This window comes from Protopterus annectens, chromosome 12.part0, assembly GCF_019279795.1.
Source record: "Protopterus annectens isolate FY-2018-M chromosome 12.part0, PAN1.0, whole genome shotgun sequence".
Taxonomy (NCBI): domain Eukaryota; kingdom Metazoa; phylum Chordata; order Ceratodontiformes; family Protopteridae; genus Protopterus; species Protopterus annectens.
This window is the reverse complement of record NC_056746.1, coordinates 1,267,245,211-1,267,268,888: the sequence shown is the minus strand read 5'-3', so window position 1 is coordinate 1,267,268,888 and position 23,678 is coordinate 1,267,245,211. Positions and strand designations below refer to the sequence as shown.

At 38.3% G+C, this 23,678-nt stretch overlaps 1 protein-coding gene across 4 annotated transcripts in view; it reads right to left on the bottom strand.

Annotated features, from left to right (window-relative positions):
- SLC13A3 (solute carrier family 13 member 3) overlaps positions 1-23,678 on the bottom strand; it is a 709,014-nt gene that overhangs the window by 662,281 nt on the left and 23,055 nt on the right. The gene's annotated exons all lie outside the window — the stretch shown is intronic.

The window sequence follows — 23,678 nt, the reverse complement described above, 5'->3', positions numbered from 1 at the left end:
GGTTCTCCAGTTCAATTCTCGGCTGGAGTGCCTTCTGTATGGAGTCTGCATGTCCTCCCCTGCATTCATGCAGGTTTTCTCCGGGTACCCCAGTTTCCTCCCACATTACAAAGACGTGTCTGGAGTGTTTCTCCCTGGGCCTCCGCTGAAAATTGGCTTTTTACCAAGTTGGACTTTCCCGGTAAACAAATAATAAATAAAATAAATTATATTGATGTAATTAAAACTGTTTTTACCAGCAAATACCTTTCAGTAGCTGTTGAAGGACATGGCAGTTTACTATTGCCATGTGAAAGATATCATTTTTTTTCGTAAATAAGCTTTTTATTTTTGTAATTCCTTCTGCGTTTGTCATTTTAACTGTTGGAGCTGCTTCCTGTTTGAGAGGTTTAAAGGAACATTCCAGACCAATAAATAATTAGAAAGAAGCACAAAACTGTTTCCTGATTTCATATGCTCAAGTAATTAAGTAAGCAAGCCAAATTTTGATAACAGGCCTGGATATGTGTCAAAGAGGGAGAAAGGTTTGCATATGTCCCAGAGACCACAGCTCAACTGATAGCTTGGGCCAGGAGAGGGAGTGTGACGGGCAATGCCAGCTCACCCACCCTGAGCCAATAAAGAGAAGGGAAAGAGATTTGTTGCACTTCTGGCCACTAAAGAAGTGCAAAAAGAACATCAGTATTAACAACTTGAAAGTTGGGGCAGCCTACGCTGCATTTCAGCCAAAAGGTGTTCACACATCTGTCAAAATATCACACTCACTTAACACATGACCTTCATTACAGAGCTAATGAAGGGACTTCTGCCCTGCTCAGGAATGAATGGGCTGTTGGCTTGACCGTGGAACAACTGGGCCCGTCTTTTATCCTACGGGTGAAATGAATGGGTTAACAGGGAGTAGGTAGGGGATCTTCTGGTGAAGGCAGTTTTACATGGGCTAAGTAAAACAAAAAAAAAAACTATGACAGCAAACATTAACAGCCTCGTCATTTTAGATATTACGTACAGAACCTCATTTTCTTTATTAATACTAAATGCATCTTAATTTACCACAACTCTACCAAAGCTCTGCTGATGTTCCGAGGTCTAAGGTTGAGGTACTCACTATACATTTATTTTGTTTATTTATTTTACATTTGTTGACCAGGATAGTCCGTCTGGGTGTGAGCCCATTTTCAGCAGAGTCCCGGGGAGAAAAGCTCCAATAAAACAAGAACAACATTGACAGGTACAGTGTCAGTTTTACATAGAATTTAACAGAAATATCTAGAGAAAATAAAGAAAGTACAATATACAATATTCACTTTAGTGAAAAGGAGAAAGTTATTACAATACAGTAAAGTTTATATATATATATATATATATATATATATATATATATATATATATATATTTTTTTTTTTTTTTTGAGGGCAGGGGTCCATCTTTAGTTGATCATTTGAGTATACTTTAATACGTGTACATATGTATACCCTTACAAAAAAAAAAAAAAAAAAAAGGAAGAAATTATCAAATTATACTCTTATTGTATGTAGCTGATAGGTGGTGTTAACAAGTGGAAGTGGGGTATACATGGAGACTATAAAATTTAGGGGATGAAATTTGATGTGGGCTTATGTGGTATAAGCCTGGCTTGATGCAGGAGCAGAGCCAGTTGTTAGTGAGGTGGTCTTTGAGTAAAGTTTTGAATTGGTGTAGATTGGTGGCATTTAGGATGTGTTGAGGGATTGAGTTCCAAAGATTAGAAATGTGGTGGGAGTAGAGGGCATCACCGGCTTTGTTGTTGCTTTTGGATACTTGGAGGAGTGTTTTTTGTGAGGATCGGAGTTGCTGAGTGTTGGTATATGGTTGGAGTAATTGTTGTAGGGCAGGGATTTTGTTTGGCTGGTATATTAGTTGGTGAGTAAAGACAAGCTGGGTATAGGTTAGTTGCTGTGGGAATTCTAGCCAATTTATTTGTTGTAGGGCAGAGCAGTGGTGGGACCTATATGGGGAGCTAGTGGCGAACTTGGCTATTTTATTGTAGGCTGATTCAAGTTTGATAAGATCAGTTTTGTTAAGGTTTGTAAAGATGATACATCCGAGAAGTATGAATGAAGTGGACTGCAGACTGTAACAAGACTAGTAGAGTCAGCTGTCCCAGCTTAACATTATATGCTGCTGTAGCTATATTAAATTACATGAGTATATGTAAAAGCAAACAAATCCAATTGCAAAGGCTCATTATGATACATGGAAATATAATGGGTAAGGTAATGTAATATACTCATAAATTAGGTATATGTCTTGTGAACAAAACACAAAAGCAATGTAGACAGGTTGTATTATTTACTTTTTTTAGTACTTAAGAGTAATTGCAATGTTATTTTGTATACCAATCAGAGTTATCATGGAACTAATCAATAAGGACATAGGGAACCTCCAGAAAATGAATCCATCTCAATTTGGATTTATCAAGGGCAGGTCATGCTTACTCAACCAGGTGGACTTCTTTGGCTTTTGACACAATCCCTCACTCAAGCATAGTAGAAGAACTAAATAAACTGTGAATAAACCATTATGTCACTCATTAGATTCCCAACGGTCTCACGGGTAGGCTGCAGGAGATCAAAACAGGGGAAGCTGCCTCCATAAAGAGACCAGTCAAGATTGGAGTCCCCCTACTTGTCTGAAGTAAAAGCCAATACCAAAGGATCTGGTTGACTATGTTTGCAGATGACTGCAAACTGGGAGCAGTTATTGAATCCTTAAACAAATAACTGGTGCCAGAATCAAAGATTGAAAATAAATGCAAAAAAATGCATTATCTTATCCTTTGGGAAGTCATCTACCCAAGGGAACTACCACTTTGACAATGTACCCCCTAAGAGTTGACCCAGTTGTTTGGGATTTGGGAATTTTCATGGACAATGACATAACTATCAACCAGCATGTGTCAGCTGTCATAAGAAAGTCATTCTAAATTGCACAATTTATATAAAAAAGGGATTGTGATTATATGTAAGGATGCCATTGTCTCCTTTTACTCAGCTTTCATTACAGCAATCATTGAGTGTAATGTCCCTTTTGTCATGTGTCTTTCCAGATGCATGCAACAACTGCAATTCCCACAGAGATACCTTACTAACAAGATACAAGGCCTAAGCAATATGTCCTACATAAACCACCTCAAAGCCGTCACTATACTCAATATCCTACAGCTAAGAGGTGACCTGTGTCTGGCATATAAGGCATCTTCCCACCCAATACTGATGGACTTACTGCAAATCAGCAAGTCAAATGGTGCCAGAAAACCTTGGTCCGGTGAGTTAAACCTCTTCTGCAATATCAATAGAATGGTTTAGAGGGACATGTATATCTCACAGAGGCTACTGCTGCTCTGGAACTGATGCCCCATCCATGTATAATACAACTCACTTTCACCATATTCAGTGCAACATAGATCTATGGATGAGTAGTAGAAAATTTACCACAGGACTGCCACTGTACTAGTAATGGATGGAGGTATCTCCTAAAAGCTTTATCCTATTCATAGGTCTCCACACATTATCTATGGTATGATTCTAGTTGTTCTCACTAGGGGTGATATACATTTATCAACCATAGGATGGGTAAGGTAACTCTAAAAACAAACAGGATACGTAAAGTCATACACCTAAAGGGAAACTGGCCAGGCTTAAAGTTACCCGCAATGGCAGCTAGCTTAGTACTTACCTATGAACATATAAACTATTCTATGAATAACATGGACATACTTTTTCATTATTAGGCCTTTGCAGCCATGGTCATTGAGAAGGGAAAAGTGCTGAACTGAATGCTGCAATTTTCCACCATTAGCGGGAGTTCAGGCCTATCAGCTTACTCCTTCTTTTCTATATGTCAAAGCTGCATAGCCACACCCTCCCATGAAAAAAATTAGATTAAATCTGTACATCTCCTTTCACTTCCAAAGACAGCTATTTAAAATGTGGCACATGCACTGCTTACACGACAATATCAGTTATCCGTGAGAAAAATATTTCAAACCAGTAAGCATTACTAATGTTATAAGAACTGCTATTATTTTGGCTACAGGGGCCTACAGCAATGACTACTAAGTAAATACTACAATACGTGTGTCTGAAGTGACAAATACCACTTCTGGTATGTTGGTGCACTCTAACGAATTTGTCAAGGACAGCACATGTACGGAGTGCTCCACAGAAAGGTAAACTAGCTCATATCCATGGCTGAGGGATGAATATTTCTAAAAGTATCATACAGAAAAAGTGAGCTTTTCATTTTTCTTTAGCAAATGTTTCCCTCTGACTGCTTTTTTATACTTATTCAGTAACTACTGGCTTTATATCCACAGTAATGGACTAGTTCCATTCACTTCCTTGGCAGTCAGGACTACACACAATATTTGCCTATAGTGCACAGACTCTGTGCAATATGCAGACACACACACACACACACACACACACACACACACACGCACACACGCACACACGCACACACGCACACACGCACACACGCAGCCTTCTCAATGGCAAAAGGAAGAGAGAGCAATAAAATCTTTGTGCTGTTATTGCAGACTGCTTTGACATGCATACAAAATAATTTTTAATCCTGACTACAGGACAAACTACCACAAACAATGGTATTGTGGAGCTGATACAATCAATGCATATACAAAGAGAGAAGAGAGTATTAAAAAAAATGTAGATTTCACTGGAGGCTCACTTACCCAGTTGATACTTGGAGCAATCGCCCTCTAATGCCCGCCCTGTCCTTACTGTTATTCTAGTTGTCATTAAAATAAGGGACAGTATAAGCCCACAGTACTTCATAACAGAGGCAGATGGTGGGGACAACCAGAGCTGTATCTTGTGTGTCACCATAATGCAGGACCACCACAGCATTACTACCTTAAACCCCACTACGGCACATACCAAGCATGCTCCACATTAACCCTGGAAGTGGTGAGTTTTGTGTACACTAAAGAACACTCTCTAGATTAATGTTAAACACTGATTAGTCAAACACAGTTTTGATCACCTAAAAAAGTGGTCAAAACTGCATCCGACCAATTTGTTAACAAAAACTTTGTGAGGGAAGCCCTGTGTTCACCACAGCTAAATTAATTCCAGAGTCAGTACACTGCAAAAGTGAGGAGGGAAAATTTCCCTCCACTCTCCCAAAGTGACCTCTATGAAGAAACTAGATTTTTCACCAAGTGACACAAGTCACATTTCAAAAAAAAAAATCATCTTCATGAAGTTCTCATAGTGCTATATGTTTCCATGGATCTATTATGTCCCTTCAATTTCAAGTTAAGTCAAGTCAAAGAAAACTTTATTGCCATTCAGAACTACACCACAGTGTAGATGAACAAAATTGTGATGCTTCATTCCCAGTGCAAAAACATACACATAGAGGAGGAGAAGAAGAATGAAATATAATAAAAATAAAAGTAAAAATAGAATAAAATAATAACATAATGACCAGACACATTTTACATATAAATAGAATTGAGTAAACAAAATGTGCATGACCTTACTATAACATAAGAATATGTAGAATGGTCAGCATGAATATTGGGGTTCCTATTAGAACGACAAAAACGCATTTTGTCAAATGCATTTTCATCGACACCTAAACAGCGAACAGGCAAAACAGCGAAGCAGCTGTTCAGCTAATTCTTTCCATGGGAAAGAAGTCGCCTGACCACTTTGTTGCTTTGCCGTGTTCTGCACTGTAGTGTGGTCTCAGAGATTCCCTTATCCGGTATAGCTGCCGAGCGTAAATGTGCAACAGTTACTGACCTTAGGGTTAGGGTGCGGGTTAAGGTAAGTGCATATGTATCAAACTGTTTACTTTTTTTTTTTTTTTTTTTGCATTAGATGTACGATTGAGTTAAGTGCATATGTGTTTTAAGCTGTTTACTTTTGTTTTGGGGGTAGAATTTGGGTTAAGGTAAGTGTGTTTGTGTTTGGAATTGTTTACGTAAATGTGCAACAGTTACTGGGTTAGGGTGCGGGTTAAGGTAAGTGCATATGTTTTAAAATGTTTACTTTTTTTTTTTGCATTAGATGTATGGTTGAGCTACGTGCATATGTGTTTTCAGCTGTTTACTTTTTTTTGGGGGGGTAGAATTAGGGTTAAGATACGTGTGTATGTGTTTACAACTGTTTACTGTTTTTTTTTTTTTTTTGGTTATAACAGCAATTTCTTTCCCTAGGAAAGAAATCTCTGTTCTGAGGTGTCGACATTTTCAGCTTTCGTTGAGATAGGGTCAATGAAACATCGTTCACTGTTTTAAGTGTTCAATGTTTTAATATAGACCCAAATATTGCACAGTGTGATTTATATTGCACTTCACAGAGTCCTACAGTAAGGTAAGGTGTGAACCAACGTTAAATATGCACATCAGTTAGTTACTGCACATGAAAAAGCTTAATACTTATAGTACAACAAAGCATGGATATGTAAGGATCTGTACAGTCAGAAAACTAGCATAACTATGTGGTAGGAGGGGAAGAATGCATTGACAGTTTCCTAGCTCGTTTTTCACAAGAGTTCAGTAGTCTGATGGACAGAGGAAAGAAACTGTTGTTAAGTCTAGAATCCCTACAGTGCATACTTCTATATCTCCTACCCAAGGAGTGGTGGGAGAACATACCGTTTGCAGGATGCAAAGGATCATTGGATAGCTTTCTAGTTCGAGTGATGCAGCATGATCCATGTAGGTCTTCCAGAGGTGCAAGAAAGGAGCCAATGATTTTCTCTGCTCCCCTTACAACTCGCCTAAGAGCCTTATAATCAGAGGTATTGCAGACCCCATACCAGACAGCGATGTTATTGGTAAAGATGCTTTTGATGGTACCCCTGTAAAAAAATTGGAGGATGGCCTTTGATAGTTTTCCCTTCCTCAGTTTCCTTAGGAAGTGCAAGCATTGCTGATCTTTTTTTACTGTGTAAGATACATGGACTGACCAGGACAGGTACTCAGTGATATGTACTCCCAGAAACTTTGTAATTTTGAGTCATTCCACTGTCATCACTTTCATCTCTAGAGGCTGGTGTGGTTCTTGAAACCTGAGAGCTACAATCAGTTCCTTAGTCTTACTGACATTCAGCGCTAAGTTGTTGTTGTCACATCAGCCCAACAGATGTTTGATCTCATTCCTGTAGGCCGTCTCCTATCGGACTCTAACCAGACCTATGACAGTGGTGTCATCTACGAATCTGATAATTTTATTGGGCTCATGTCTGGCCATGCAGTCATGTGTCAACAAGGTAAATAGGAAAGGACTTAAGATGTACTCCTGTGGTACCCCTGTATTCAGGGTTATGTTTTCAGAACTGTTGTCACCCACACAAACCCTTTGAGGTCTTTCCGTAAGGAAATTTAGAATCCAATTACATAAGTGGGAGTTGATGCCCGACTGTAGTAGTTTCATTTTCAGATTCTGAGGGATGACAGTATTGAAGCCAGAACTGAAGTCGATAAATAGCAGTCTTGCGTAGTGGTTTTTGCCTTCCAAGTGGGTCAGAGTTTTGTGGACTGCTAGGGAGATGGCATCCGCTGTACTACGGTTCGTCCTGTATGCAAACTGCAATGTGTCCAGAGTCAATGGTATGCTTGAGGCTATGTGACCTTTAACCAGCCTCATAAAGCATTTCATCACTTTTGAGGTTAAAGCCAGTGGTCTGTAGTCATTTAGAGTTGTTGGTTGTGGTTTCTTGGGTAAGGGAATGATGGTCATCTTCTTGAAGCATTTTGGTACACTGGCTAGTTGTAGAGAAGTATTCCATATTGCATCAAACATCAAACACATCACTGAACGTCCTTCATTAACAATCATTCCAGCAACATTCAAAGAACAGCCAGTTCAAACAAACCACTGACATTCAAATAAATGCTTTTGCATATGGCAAGCCCCTGCACACCCAAAGGGGGGGGGGGTTGCCTCTCTTCACACCCACACCTTACTTTGTTACTTTCACTGCAAGTCAAGAAACTGTAAAAGTGTATTCTGCCTTGCATGCTATCCTATCATAGAAGACACAACTCAACCATATTGAGCTAAAACATGTCACTACAAATTTGTAGTGATGAAGAAAGCACCACATTCAAATAACCAATCTTGAACAGAATAAAAATGTATAGTATAATGTTTAAGTACATAAAAACATAAGAATACATGTGTTTTAGATAAAATAAGTGCTTGCCGCTTGATTCTAGTCAAACAAATGTTCCTCTTTTAATTTCTGTAATTTGCTGTAAAGATGTGAAATTAGCGGGCATACTGTCATACAAACTATTGTTCTCCTCAGATTTTTGTTTTAAATGACAAATTGCCACCTGATCAAAGTCCAGAGATTTTGTGACTTTGTGTAAGAATTTTTTACTCCATTTACATTAAGAAGTCACAAAGGATGAAAAACTCATTTGCGTTCTGTAGACCATATGCCAAGCATTTATATTTTGTTTTAAATTATCCCTATGACATTTTATGAAAGAAATGAAGACATTTTCATACTACAAGTTGCATAACTGTTTTATTATAACAATTTAGCATGGTTAATGCAGTGAGATTAGAATATGATAAAAACTGCACACTTCCACTACACTCTATTCACATCAATGTGGAAACAGTACAACCAATATAAAATCACAAACATACTGTGATGTTACAACACAAGAGACAAAACCCAGATATATTTGTCCCTAAAAGTAATACTCACCACCATTAAGTGTTCATACAATAACATGAAGGGACCTGTAACCTGCCAAAACAGAAATTCAAGGTGCAATTGCTACCCAGCCTTTGTAAGTAAGGACAATTTGCTGATGTTTTTTGCTGATGTATTACACATTGTTACCACAGCATGTCACCCTATTTCATTGGTGTAGTTATGGACAGCTAAGAATCATGAATTGGCCAGCAAGAAACTCTGAAAAAATGACAGACTATAAAGTTTAATAACATTCAGTTAAAAAAAGTACACATTATTTTTTTTCTGCAGTGGGGGAGGTAAAGTTAAAAGCAAAATGGTAAACATTATGCAAGCTATGGTATTTTTTCTCATGTATGTACATTTGCCTATATTTCGCATTTTCTTCTGATATCATGTACCTGTATTTGTCAAAATTGGTGTTAAGGATGGAATTATTCTCATCGGGTCTGCGCTGAAAATAATTTTACCCCAGTCAGACTGTGACAAATAAAGGCTTGTTTTGGAATACTAGCTGGGTTTCATGATTTTTGTAAAGTATTGTGACTGGGCTCATCAACGAGGTTTTACGATCACTAGTTTCTCTGTTTTTTATCTTTTTCTCAACACTTGTGGTGGTGAGGTTGGAACTAGGCAGATTCCTGTGCTTGTTAATTTTTTTTATTATTTTTTTTATGTTCTCAGTAAATGAAGATAAATAAATTAATAAAATACATACTGTGCTGTTACATCATTAGACCCAAGATTAATCTTCTTGTGACAATGTGAGGTATTGCCATCTGTGCCAGGGAGACAACAGCAGTGCATGTGTGACATATGCCAGCATAGATAGCTAGAGTTTTGTAAATAATTTTGTGTCATTTGACTATCACACTGACTTGTACAGCTGCTTGTGTTAGAAATGTATCAACCGTGTTATTATAACTGATTAAATGTATATGTTTAAACAAAGAATTCTGGAAGGGAAGAGTAGAAGTTTTTGAAATTACTCTATAGCTTTCCGATGCTGCAATAGATCTTAGCAAATCTCTGAGTGTGCATTATACCAGAATCAGGTGATCAAATGTGATGTCATTCAATAACCAGCATTGAGAGGATGGAACTCTCACAGCATTTTGATTTGTTTTCTTTGAAACCTGATATAAAAGATCTATGTCAGTTATCACAGTTCAGTTGAGTTAGTTCAATTGAGTTATTAGAAGCTCATCACCTTGCCTTGTGAAAGTAAGCATCTCAGCATCTAATCTTGCCTTGCTGTATCAATTAAGTTAGCTAGGGAACAGTTATTCTTTAGACAGTCAGGAAATACAGTGAGATTATTTAAGTATTGTTTTTCTGCAACTGTTTGAATCTGTCCAACTGTGTCATTTTTATTTCTCCTGTGATTGAAACTCTAGTGTTTATTGCACTTAGATATTTATTATTCTCATGTTTTTTATTTTATTATTTATTATTAAATATTTTATACCTCTCATTGTGGCTAGTCTTTTAGAGATTACTTCTAACATCTTGAGAGTACTTGTGCTTATTTTAGTGAGGCCACGACCACTCTGAAAAGCCTTGCTGCTTTGGTTACACTCTACCATTTATAGTAATATTGATTTTATTCAGTATAATTAGATACCCTTGTAAGAGCCTGAAAGTAGTTGATTGGTGGCAGAAGGGGTACAGCTAGTAAATCTGTACAAGCCTTTCCCAGGAGTGTGTGTGTGTGTGTGTGTGTGTGTGTGTGTGTGTGTGTGTGTGTGTGAAAATCAAATATCCAGTTGTGGGAGTGTCAGCTACTTGGAAATGGAACACAGTGCTCCAAAGTAGGTCTTGTTTGGGATCTGGAGAGACAGAGAGATCAATCCCAAGCCTGGAGTATGTCCCCTGTGTACTCTTGGGGAAAACTGCACTTGATGCAGAGAGCTGCATCTGAAAATACCATGTAAATTCTGTCCCTGTCCTTTTTGCTGCTGTGCATCCCTGGTTATGGAGTTTATTACCTAACCTTTGTGTTCCTGCTTGTCCCAGCTCCAGCCTACCTGAAGGTGACCTGCTGGATGCTACAGATTTTGAGCCCTGAATAGGGACAATTCGACCTGCTTCCCTGAGAGCCATTCTCCCAGTAAAGAATACTGTGAAACTTTGTGTTCCTGCTTGTCCCAGCTCCAGCCTACCTGAAGGTGACCTGCTGGATGCTACAGATTTTGAGCCCTGAATAGGGACAATTCGACCTGCTTCCCTGAGAGTCATTCTCCCAGTAAAGAATACTGTGAAAGTATGTCTACCAATGCTGCTATCACTTAGCTAATTTGACTACTGCTAGGTATATAAACAACCCTCCCAGGGTAGCCAGCAGCCAAATCCCCCTTTTTTAATCTTAAATAACCTTTGTTTCTCACTTATATTCTCCTCTCCTTATCTAGGATATCTCCCTCTTCTACTCCAACTTCGTACCCCCCATAGGTGACCGTTTTTCTCTTACTGCAATTTCCGTAACTGGCCACTAGGTGGTGCCCTACCTTTGTTACCCGACTTGTATTACTTAACCTTCTCCATAGTGATTTCTCCCTGATTTCTAAGCTCAAAGCCTTTCACCCTCTTATCCGTGTCCCTGTAGCTTCTTACCTCATTCTTTACTCTTCTATTTTTGCCTAAATCTCTCCTGAAACCCTCGTTACTATCCTCCTCTACCCTTCACACTTACCTTCTGATCTTCAAACTTTCCTGATTGTTCTCCTTGAAATTTATCCCCTCTCTGGCTCTAACTGCTCCATTCACCCTACTGGCTCACTCCGCTCCCCTACCCTACCCCCAAATTCCACCCACCCCTACTACTCCTACATCTATACACAACTAGACAAACACCCTCCCCTAATTATCCAATTATAATCAATTCTATCCTGACATATCACATACATACAAACCCACACCTGTCTGACACTTCATAATTACTTGCAACTATCCTACTCTGAGCCTATTCTATCTTAGCATCATTCCTACGTATTTCTTGCCTACTCTACCTCTCCTCCTAACAATGCCATTTATACGCCAACCAAAACTAACAAGCCCTGCTCTTTTGCTTGCTATATTATCCACTTTATCTACAGCCTTTGTACTTACTCTGTATGAACACCTACACCACAGATAATCCCATTATCCACTAAAACAAACACTGCCCCTGAGTCAACTTAGTTCCCTGAACCATGCTAACATCACCTCTACCTCAACTTACCTCTCCCCACAGTTTCATAGAATAGCTCATATTACCTTCCAACAAGCTAGAAAGTCACAAAATAGTCTTTATAAACTTGTAAAGTTCTTACTTATTCTTCATCAACACCCATTACTCCACTGTGATATTCATCCTAATCCAGGACCAGGCAACAACACCCTTTCCAACTCCTACCACCCCCAACTTACTACTCCCTTTACCCCTATTCAAACTACTATTCATTGGTCACCTGAACATACAGAGCTTAAATAATAAAATCAGCCGACACCATGCTCTCCTAGAAATCCATTCCTGCCACCTGAACATACAGAGCTTAAATAATAAAATCAGCCAACTCCATGCTCTCCTAGAAATCCATTCCAGTCACCTGAACATACAGAACTTAAATAATAAAATCAGCCAACCCCATGCTCTCCTAGAAATCCATTCCTTTCACCTGAACATACAGAGCTTAACCAATAAAATCAGCCAACTTCATGCTCTCCTAGAAATCCATTCCTGTCACCTGAACATACAGAGCTTAACCAATAAAATCAGCCAACCCCATGCTCTCCTAGAAATCCATTTCTGTCACCTGAACATACAGAGCTTAACCAATAAAATCAGCCAATTCCATGCTCTCCTAGAAATCCATTCCTGTCACTTGAACATACAGAGTTTAAACAATAAAATCAGCCAACTCCATGCTCTCCTACAAATCCATTCCTGTCACCTGAACATACAGAGCTTAAATAATAAAATCAGCCAACTCCATGCTCTCCTACAAATACATTCCTGTCACCTGAACACACAGAGCTTAAACAATAAAATCAGCCAACTCCGTGCTCTCCTACAAATCCATTCCTTTGATGCTCTATGTCTAACTGAAACTTGGCTTAAACCAGTAACAAAGGACAATGAAATTATCCCACCAGGTTATAATATAATAAGATTAGACCATTCAACCAAAAAGGGTGGAGGGGTAGCTATTTTGTTTAAGTCAGGGTTACAGGTTTCCACAGTAGACATACAGAACCCATTAGATAGTAATGCAGAAATCATCATTTGATCAATGCTAGCAAGTCCATTTATATAATATGTTCCTAACAACCTCCAGTTATCAACACCCTTGAAATTATCCTCTCTTGGCTTTCCTCCTCCTTTCCTCAAGAAACCATTGTACTTGGTGATTTTAACATTGACTGGAATAGCTGTACCTCATCTCAATCTACACTCCATATAAATCTCCATGGTTTCTCACAAATTATCACTACTCCAACCAAAATCCATAAACCAACTAAAAAAGAAAGTACCTTAGACTAGATACTAGTAAATAACCATCTCCATTCTTACAAAGCAAATACCCTTCCTGACGATATAAGTGATCACTACCTCACCTATATAATTAGGCAAAAAACCCTTATTCCCAACCAAACCACCTTCAAAACCACTCGGAACAAAAAATGATTTTAATCCATCTAACTTCCAAGCTGAGCTGCAGGCCTGTGACTGGTATCCCTTAAAACTGCTCCCTCTTGAGGAAGCAGTATCCTTTTTAACTCCAAATTCCTACAAATCCTTGAATACCATGCCCCTACTAGATCTATAAGAACTAGAAGTAAAACTGCTCCTTGGCTTACAAAAGAGACTAGACAAAAATTTTAGTAAGAAATAAGATCTGGTCTAAATGGAGAAATACTAAAAACCCAATAGACCACCAGAACTATAAACATTTAAGAAATACCACCAAAAAAGCAATACTCCTCGACAAAAAGTACTACTTTAAACTCCAGCACAAACATCAACAAAAACCACAAACTTCCTGGTCTGCTATAAATAAACCTATACACCTAGGCCACACCAAGACTCCAACCCCTGCTAGACTCTCCTCAAACCTTCCAAATGAGATTGCTGACACCATTAATACCTTCTTTACTGAAACCATTCATTCTTTTGCCAACTCTGTACCTCCTGCTAACTCACACCTCCCATCCCCTCGGACTAGCACACTCCCAACCTTTCAACATAAGCCAGTTTCTACATCCCATATCTTTACCCTACTCACCAAACTTAAACCTTGCACCCCCTCTGCTGATCTTCTACCAGTGGAATATCTGCAAATTGCATCTAAAGTACTATCCTACCCCATTTCCATTCTTATCAATAGAACCATTTCCAAAGGCTCCATTCCATCTCTCTGGGAAATCTCTTATATAATCCCAAGGGTGGTAACTCAAATGAACTTTCAAACTTTCGCCCCATAGCCCTACTCTCTCCTCTAGCCAAAGTAATGGAAAAATGCATCCACCAGCAACTGCTTGATCACCTTCTCCAAAATAACCTCCTATCTGACTGTCAGCATGGCTTTAGACCTTTCCATAGCACCACTACTGCTAACTTGCCCTTCACTGATTGCATTAATAAACACTGTAACATTAACAAACTCTCTGCAGCACTCTCTCTTGACCTTTCTAAAACCTTTGATATGGTGAACCATCAAATACTTCTGGACATTCTAAAAACACACTCATTCAGCTCACAGGCACTAAAATAGTTCAAGTCCTATTTAGAAAACAGACAGCAAGCTGTCCTCAGGGGCAATAACCTTTCAACTCATCTTCCTATTAATCTAGGGGTCCCACAAGGCTCTATCCTGGGACCTCTCCTCTTCTCTATATTTATTAACAATCTACATTTAGATATTCCTCAAGCCACCTGAATTCAATATGCACACGATTCTACTCTACTGTGTACTGCCTCCTCATTCGATGAGCTTCAAACCATTACGCAAGCTGTATTTAACTCAGTGGAAAAATGGTTCCAACAACAATGCCTCCTACTAAATGCCAAAAAAAAAAAAACTACTGCTTTTTACTCCAACGATTAAGTCTTTACCTACTGTTCTTACTGTCAAGGCCAATAATGGTACTACGATTGCTCCAGACCCAACCACCAAACTATTAGGCATAACAATAGATCAACATCTGAACTTTGATGCACATATCAACAAAACTATCAAAACTGTTAACAGAAAACTTGGCTCTCTGTACAGAATAAAACCTTTAATCCCTGAAGCCAGAATCACCATTGCCCACACCCACCTAATCTCTAACCTCCTCTATGCCACACCCATCTATACCAATCTTTCCAAAAGTAATCTTAACAAACTGACAACCTCCTATAACAACATTGCCAGATTTGCCACTGGCACACCTTTCAGAACTCACCATTGTCTCAGTCTTAAACAATTAGGATGGCTTGAACTACAAAAGCAGCTACTACTTCAAGAACTTACTATCACCCATAAGATACTTCATCAGCCCAATAATACTTCTATTCTCAGGAAGTTAATCCCTCCCTATAGAAATCTTACTACCCTTCGCTCAGCAAATAAATTACTAGTAACCATTCAGAAATCCTTTAACAAAGCTGGAGACTCCCTCTTTGCTAATTCTGTAGGGAAAATCTGGAACAGGCTTCCTGGCAATCTGCAATTACTTACATCATTACCACTCTTTAAAACTCAGCTAAAATCATTCCTTAAAACACAATGGCTATGTCCATGCACCAACCCAGATTAAACTGTCTGTTTAGCAATACTGTCTATTCCCCAGCCAAAATAACTCAGTCAGGATATATAGTTTCCTTTCTGGCTCTTCCTCTTCACAGTCTTTTATTGTCAGAGTACTACCCTTTAGTATATACAATCCTAAAATTGCCACTACTTCTAGCAGGCTTATATTAACTGTTGTATGTTTATCATCTGCTTTTAATTGAGTATATATTTATTTTTGAAATTAAATTATTAATTCAATTTTTGTCCTAACTTACTTTTTTTTCTTTACTACCCCTCATGTCAACTGTCAACCCCTCATCCTGACAGTTGCTCCTAGATCTACTGTATTATTATACTGTGTATTCATGTTCTCTCTGATGGTGTTTTTACAATGTTATTCAAGTGCAATTTTGTATTGTAATGTATTATTTTGAAATTTCTGTTGTGTTTGTGTTTTTATGTTCTACGGTTATATTTAGTATAAGGCAGAGCTTTTCTCCCCGGGCCTCTACTGAAAATGGACATATATCCAGTTAGACTAGCCCAGTTAACAAATGTAAAATAAATAAATAAATGCATTCCTGTTTTTAATGACCATCTCTCACTTATGCTAGTGATGAGGACTGAGGCTCCTTGATTACTGTCCCAGGGTAGAGAGGCCATCATACTTCTTAAAAGTTTTCTTTTCTCCCATGTTTTAAGTGTTTAGACAAAAACATGCTTCTGAGAAGTGTCAGTAATCACACAAAAATTCACGAGGCAGTTATTCCCCTGCCTGTGAAACTGATGGGACTCATTCAGGAAGGGTCAATAAAAGGTTACTAAAATATCTTGCCAAAAATTTAACAAACTATTTCAGGTACACCCACTGATATTTAGTCACTGGAAACAGGCAAAGTTAAATGTTTAGAATCTGACAGAAATTTTATCTGTGGATTGAGAAACATGAGAAATATATATGAGTTTTGAATAACTAGCTATAACTCTGCAAAATGGAGTTTGTATGGATGAAATATATATCATTTATTTGAAGTTGTGAAGCATAATTTCTCATCAAAACTGTTTGAAAAAAACTTACAGCAAGTGAAGTCTTCCCTTACTGAGTTCATAACAGGCATGTATTATGTCTTAGAATTTGTACATATCAGATCATAAATACACTGTATGCCTGTAATACTGGAACTAAAACCAATATATATTGATCCCCAAGAGTGACTGATGCATGCATTTTACAGTTTCTGACAAAAACAGAGGAACATAATCAAAAATTGAAATTGTCACATGAAAAATTAAAATTTCGAGACATAGCTGTTTCTTTGGTTATGCAAGAAAAAAAACAATCAACCCCAGTACAGTCTGCAAACAAATATTTTTTGGCCTGAAAACTTTACTGCAGAAAATGTAAAACTATGTAGAACTGTTTTGTAGTAATATTTCTGTATACAGGGGGATCTAAATTCAAAATCTTCAGCATTGGGGCAACTGGTTAAAAAAATGAGCATCTGTGAAAAGGTTAATCGGTAAAGAGATAACACAATATCCGCTTGTTGTCAGTACAAACTTAAGTGATTAAAAATGCATAGACAAACTGCAAAAGTTGTCATCATCTGTGGAGGAGCAGGGGGGAGACTAACAGGGCTCGTCAAGAGATAACAGGCTGCATGTACAGAATTTGCCTGTTTTGGTTCACCCCCACCCCACCCCCACCCCCGAAGAGAAATAACATTTCATGTAGTCTCTTTCAACTACAAGCTGAAGACAAATGACAGTAAAGAATTTGAGTGGCAACTGCTCACAAGTGCCCAACAGGCATGCATGTTGTGTATGTAGTGATGGAGGTCAATGTGGCATGCAAAAGAAATGAAATATACCACTGGTGGTCATGTAAAATGGCATTGCTGCCACTACATGGCTGAAAGGCACAGCCTGAATGCAACTCTAGCAACTAAGGTTTGACTACTAAAAGCATGTGATGGAGAAGCCAGCCAAGGCAGATAGAAGTGAGTAGATGACTTCCTTAGCATCCCTAAGGAGGGAGAGGTCTCTGTCTCATTGCAAAAGGAAGATTGGCAGTGGCTTGTGTATAAACTGAGAGGAAAGGATTCCATCCTGCAAAACAGTGTGTATGAACTGATCCCATTCTAGGTTTGTAGAAGTATACACACACTCCCCACCACTGCAGGCCCCCCTGTGGCGGTGTCTTGTCCTGCTACCAGAGGGCAAGGTGTAGAGCAAAAAAACGCATAAATAAATCATACATAACAGCTCACCCTCTTCTTCATTTCACACTCTCACACCATCTACAGACAGAATCATGGACAGAAAGAGCTGCAAACAGTAAATATGCAGAGTGCTACAGGGTCTATCTAGGCAGGAAATTGGGGGAAACCACTGTTGATTGGGGAACTTGGTGATCTGAATGGTCATAAGATAGGGAAGACCAACAGTCAGTTATATCTTATTATTATTTATATAAGTATACATAAAAATGTATTCAATTCACTTGTTAATTAGGTATGTGAACTGGTCTAGAAGCCCTACTCAGTAACAAGCCAGCCAGGCCAATGTATATATAGTAATGTAATACATGGATATATTATAAACACACACACACACACACACACACACACACACACACACACACACACACATATCCCTGCACCACATTAGCAATGCATGCAAACCCTAAACTTGTCCCTGCCCCTAACCCTAAGCTCACACCTTACTTTAAAAAAAAACGTTCTGTAACACCGCCACTATTCAAACAAATCTGGGCGAGTGTTATGGAGGGGGTTGCTATAAAGATTGCAAAATGGTTTTTTTTCCTTTTGCAATCTTTTGTAGATACAGTGTTCAGGGTTTCAGTAACATGAATGCTCAATCTATTTTTATGTTAGTGTTTGTGTTCAACATTTAAACAGTTTGATCATTCGTACTACAATCATATACATATATATGTATGTGTGTGTGTGTGTGTGTGTGTGTGTATATATATATATATATATATATATATATATATATATATATATATATATACACACACACACACACACACACATATATTATATATATATATATATATATATATATATATATATATACACATATACATACACACACACCTTATGCATATACATGCATATGCAATGAACTTTTAAATATCACGTTATACTGGATTCAAAGGTCAAGAGAGTAATGTGAATGCTCAATCTATTTTTATGTTAGTGTTTGTGTTCAACATTTAAATATATATGTATGTGTCTGTGTATATATATATATATATATATATATATATATATATATATATATATATATATATATATATATATATATATATACACATACATACACACACACACACACACACACACACACCTTATGCATATACATGTATATGCAATGAACTTTTAAATATCAAGTTATACTGGATTCAAAGGTCAAGAGTTTAAGGGCACATCCAAGTGCTTCATGCAGATGGGAGAATTGAAAGACAGAACTTGTATAATGATCAAAGCTATTGCCCAATTGTAGGATGGAAAACTGTACTACGTTTATGTGACATTCCACTCCATAACTGGCATATAACATACTGTTTTTGTCCATGCATCATTTCACATACAGTGGGAAAGACCAAGTGTAGGCTAACATTGGCTTCTCTGTCATATCATGTTAGAGGTCTTAGGAAGACAGATGGGCTAAGCAGGAAGAGCTGACAATACACTTTTGTTAAGAGAAAAATACCTAATGAGAGAGCGAGACTGTTTGTCCATTGGGTGTAACCCATTTCAAGCTTGAAAAATTATCGATCAAAATGTTACCAGTAAACAAGCAACTAAGTTTGCCTAAAATTAATGTCATAAGTATGTTAACTCATTCACTCCAGTGAAGCACAGGAAGTCTGCATTGTAGCTTCCAATGGGCGTAGCCTAAGCCTTTTGACAGAATCAAATTATGTCCTCACATTTCAAACAAATGTTCATATCTCTGGAACCATAGGGATTATGAAAGAAGTATAAATGGCAAACTCTTTAACCCCAACTATTTGTATAGTGGTAGTATTCTTTAGGTTCTAGGTCTGAAACTGAGTTTTATAGTCACAGTAAACACAGTAACTATTAAGTTTGTAATATTTTGTAAACAAATTACAGTATCTCAGCAACCACTTAAAATACATACATACTATCAGTAACATTTTATTCATCTAGATGAGAGCTTTCATATGAGGATATGGAGTTCTGTCTGTGTTACTTGATTGTTGAGATATTTAGAAAAATGTTAAAACTATATTGATATAAACTAATATTATAAAACAACAGTTAATATCTCTTTACCTGCACAAAGATGGAACGTAGAAAAGAAGATTAAAAAAATAGAGGTCAGATATTAATGCAGTTGAGTTTGCCATTGTGTAAGCTTTAAGATGAAATCTTTTAAAATCGTATACATAGCAGGGTTTTGGAATTAACAATGCAACTACGAACAAACAATATTTAACACCTAGAGGTGTCAATAGGAGTTAACTGAAGATGTACCTGGAGGCGTCACTTGGATGTAATGAGTTAAAGTATATAAAGCTGAGCAGCACATACCTTCTATGGATTATCTTGTAACCCCTCTACATACCTTGCTCTGACTCTCTTTTTATTATGATTCTTTCACCATTCTAACTCTAATATTGATTACTGAAGATTGACCCACTTTAGAAACAAATGTATATATTGCACATTGTACTCTGCTTGATTGTACATTGCACTATGCTTGCTTGCTGGAATGTGTGTGTGTGTGTGTATATATATATATATATATATATATATATATATATATATATATATATATATATATATTTTTTTTTTTTTTTTTTCCAGTGACATTAGTCTGAACTTCTCGGTACATAGGTAGGTACTAGGCCCAAGGGCCTAAGTAAGCCTAGCTAACAAGATTCCCTGGCTTATGCCACCCAAGAGAGTTATTTTCCTGTGCCCCTGTCTAGCAGAGCCACAGAAGTGATTCCTGGGGTGTATTTCCTATTTCCCATCCACTTATCAAGATTTTTCTTGAAGAGTGCTAATGAGGAACTTTGCTTGACATAGATGGGTAGCTTGTTCCAGAGTATGGGAAGTCTCTGGGACAGGAATCTATCCCTCCATCATGTCCTGCTTATTGTGGTGACAAGGTTTTGGTCCCTAGAGTGTGTAGGTCAGAGGGATTGGGATTTCTTTAGGCGTAGCATGTCCAACAGCTCTGGGTTTGACATAGCTTTATATGTTAGGTAGAGATCACCCCGGAGTAGGCGATATGTTACAGAGTAAAGCTAGAGTTTTTTGAGATGGTCAGTGTAGGGCATCTGTTTGAGGTCGGTAATCCTCTTTGTGAGGTACTCCTGTGGCCTTTCCAGCTGCTGCAGATGTCTTGTACTCTATAATGGGTCTAATGAGTGTCAAGTAGAGGGGAACAATGACCTCTTTTTTCCTAGATGAGAACCCTTTTGTGATGAGGTGTGCCACGTAGAAGGATTTCCTGATTACTGTGGCGATGTGATTATCAAAGGAGAGACTACTGTCCACCTGGGTCTCCAGGTCTCTTATCACACATCCGGCATTAAGTAGACTGCCACCTATCTGGTAATTCATGGGTACAGAGTTTTTACCAAAGGGGATGACAATGCACTTTTTGGCATTGAGCTTGAGGCCATGGCTCTGACACCAGGCATCTGTCTCAGTGAGGCCCTTCTGTAGGATGTCCACATCATTTGGGGACTCAACTATGACTCCTAGTTTGCAGTCATCTGTGAACTTCATTAGTCAAAGGCATCCTGTGTTAGCCTGTACTTCAGAAAAGTAGATACCAAACAGGAGAGGTCAGAGGACTGAACCCTGTGGTACTACACTTGTCACTGGTTTGAAGTCAGATTTGGAGTCTGCAGCTTTTACAGTGTGGGTTCTGTCAGTGAGCCAATTGGCAACCCATCTTGTGATGCAGGAATTATACCTAGTTTAGTGAGTTTAGCTATAATTCCAGAATGGGGAATGGTGTCGAAAGCCTTGGCGAGGTCAAGATAGGCTGTGAGAACCATCTTACCCTCGTCTACAGCTTTGGTGACTGCCTCAAAGAAGTTGATCAGGTTCAGGAGGCATGATCTGCCTTTTACAAACCTGAACTGGGTGGGGTCCAGAGTTTGGAGGTTAACAATGTCTTTGTTTATGAGTTCCATGATGATACATTCCATGGCCTTACAGACCAGGCTCGTCAGGCTAATAGGGCGATAGTTCCCAGGATCAGTGGTGGCTCCCCCTTTGTGGATTGGGATAACTGTTGCTGTGCACCATTCAGTGGGCACAAAGCCTGATGTGAGACTATGACTGAACATGCTGCTTAGGTGGGGAGCCAGTTCGCTCTGAAGTTCGTGTAAAACGCAGCTTGGGATGTTGTCCGGTCCCATGGATGCTGTGTTTTTGGCTTTAGAGAGTGCAGCTTTGACCTGCATAGTTGTGATTACAGAGACGCTGCATTCTTCCTGTATAGTTATGAGCCCTTTAGGGGGTGAGAGGGGGGTAAAGTTAGCACTGACCCTATCTGCCAGGACATTGGCAATATCAGTTGGTTCTGTAATTTTCATGTCATTGTGCTGTAACTCAAAGCAGATCTGGGTGTTGCCACTGAGATTCTTGACATAGCTATAGAATGCTTTGTGGTTGTCCCTAGAATCAGCAGGTGATTTTATTTTTGTAGCTAGCTTTGGAGGATCTTATAAGGGATCTCAGCTTCTTACTGAGGCTGACTAGGGAACTCCTCTACTCATGGATGTTATTGTTACATTTCTATACTTTTTGTTTGTAAAATATTTTGCATTTCACTTAGGCTAAGCCTGAAATTGGTCAGTATTGAACAGTACACTACCACAGTAAAAAATATAAATAGATATCCACTCAGTGTGTATAATGCATGTATATATTATGTTTTGTCAGTCACTATGTATATATAGTCATGCATGCATAGCTTTTATACCCTCCAAGCCAAATTTGATATTCACTTTGCATATAATATATGTATATATTGCATTTTGACATTCACCATCTATCTAATGTCATGTACCTATTGTGTTTATCCCTGGGATGAGACTGGAATAGATGCTTTACCTTGGTTAACAATTTCCAAATAAATAAAATAAATGAATAAATATGCTAGAAAATGTGTTAAATCTCTTAAGGCATGAGGAAAAAAATCATGTTTTCATCTAAAGTTCACATGATATAAAACACACATTTAAAAATATACATTTAAAAATAAGATCTATGAAATAAAATGGTCATTGGAATAAATGGGCCTTCAGAGGTCTGTTGAAAGCCTCGAGCATGAGCTTGAACCACATCACACAGGTTAGTGGACTCCACATTGGTAGTGCTCAGTATGAACTCTGTAAATGGATGCAAGGCTCCTTCTTTGTTACTTACCAAAATGCAGCTCATGACAGCACACTAAATCTAGCAGAACAGGTTTGTCTTCTGCAGTGGCAGGACTAATTCTATAAGGCAATACAATTGCTGGAAAGACTCAGTTTAAGTCACTCCCCTTTCCAATAATGTGTCAAGGTGCCTAGTCTTTCCAGACCTGAGGTGAGCTACACAAAATGCCATTAAGTAGAAAATAAATTATGGCAGGGGAATGAGGGAGAGAACATTACAGTGTTACTAAGAATCAACATGTTATTCTAGCTTTAAAAGTACAATAAACATGTAAATTTCATATCTGGTAGAAGGATGTCCATCCTCATTAACAGCAAGAGATAGTTCCAAGCCAATTGTTCTGGATGGTCTCCCTTATGGGTCACACCACATACAACTGCGGCTCCAGAGGAGGACATAGACCATGACATAGCAGCCGGCTTATAGTAACTTCTGAAGGTATTGAGAGAAGACAAAGCAGCTGCTGCATAAATGCTGTGCAAAGCTGTACTACAGACAAAAGATGTAAATGCAGCAACTGCAGTGACAAAATTGGATGCTAGACTAGAAGGATGAAGCTTATTATACTTAGTAAAACAAAACTGTTATAAGTCGTGGAGACTCCTGGCTACTTTTGTAACTTTCTATCACATTTTTTTCTATAGGAAAAAGCAAAAAACACTTGTTTTTGAGAAAGACTTTGTCTTTATATGGTGTGTGTGTGATACCCTACCAGCATATACTATTCTTAAAA